Source organism: Crotalus tigris, unplaced genomic scaffold, assembly GCF_016545835.1.
Source record: "Crotalus tigris isolate CLP2741 ecotype Arizona unplaced genomic scaffold, ASM1654583v1 scf7180000023905.18963, whole genome shotgun sequence".
NCBI lineage: Eukaryota > Metazoa > Chordata > Lepidosauria > Squamata > Viperidae > Crotalus > Crotalus tigris.
Genome location: NW_024100262.1, coordinates 5,845 through 7,305, shown reverse-complemented (window position 1 = coordinate 7,305; position 1,461 = coordinate 5,845).

Sequence of the window (1,461 nt, the reverse complement as noted above, 5' to 3'; positions counted from 1 at the left end):
AGCTGCCAAAGAAGCTAACAACACATAGCGCAACAAACAACCTCCAAGACCATTTTCGCTAACACTGAAAGGAGCCACTAGAACAGTGATGGCGAACCTTTTAGAGACCGAGTGCCCAAAAACTTGCCCCGACCCCGCTCCACCCCTCCATCCCCACCCCCCACCCCCCACCCCCCCGCCCACAGGACCACTTACCACCTCCATGGCCCTCCGCAGATTGCCCAGGCAGCCCAGCAGCACTATGGCAGCCACGCCCTCTGCCCGCGCCCTGCAGCATCAGCTGCATGATGGGGTGTGAGGGCAGAGTCTTGTCTACGCTGCCTGGCTGCCATGTCCTTGGCTGCGCTGCTCCGTGTGGGCCACGCTCAAGGGCGAGTCTCCTTCAGGGGAGCTGCTGGAGAGGAGGGGGTCGCAGGGGGAGGCAAGGCTGGGGCAACAGCACATGTGCCCACAGAGAGGGCTCCGAGTGCCATAGGTTCGCCACCACTGCACTAGAACAAACTGGGAACAAACTGCACTACAACAGGGGTGTCAAATTGCCGGCCCATGGACCGGACAGGTCACGTGGAAGCCACGCCCACCCCATTGCCGGCAAGGGCAAAACCAGCCCGATGCGTTGCATGACGTCACATGACGTCACGAGTTTGGACATGCTTGGTCTACAAGAAAACCGCCAAGCTCAGAGAGCACCAAAGACACCTCATTTCAACTGTTAACCACAAATATTCTTCTTTATTGGTATTCCTCATATTAAAATGCATCACCAGGTTTACTTTTGCTTCTAAGAAGTCTGGCTAGTATTGGCATTATTTCCAAGGGTGTGAAGGTGGGAGGGAGGTGATCCCAAAGGATTCCCTTCCGGCTTGAGTCTCACTGAGGGAGTCCTCAGGTACTGGAGGAGGCTGGTATCTGTCTGATTCTAAGATCTACAGCCAATAGCTAAAATTGTCTTGGGTCAGAAATTTTTTTGCTACTTTTTAGGCATGTTTGTCACACTTATGACTGCTCTTTTTACCCTTGATACTTTGTAATGTTTAAAAAAAAACTTTGCTAAAGCAAGTCTTAAGATAAACTTTAGCAAGACCCAAAGATTTTTGCAGTAGTTAACATGTTGCAAACAGTATCTGCCAGGCTTCCTCACTTTCATAATACACTGGAGAGTGAATTAAACCATCTGTCTTACTGTTGATGTCTTCTTCTTCGTCTACATGGATTCATGCCTTTGAAATTAAAAAAAAAAAAATCAACATCACCAAATGACCATGGATGTTCAGAGGTTAGAAAAGCAATCAGTCAAAGGGGTTTTATGTGTTTTATCCTACTTGTCAAAGAAGGCAAGATACAATAACTTGTAACATTGCTCCCTTAAGCCACTAGCCTGTTTTCTACATGTTTTGCTTCTTTTAAGGCAGAGGTCTTCAAACTTAACCCTTTTATGACTTGTGGATTGGCCCGCTGGCT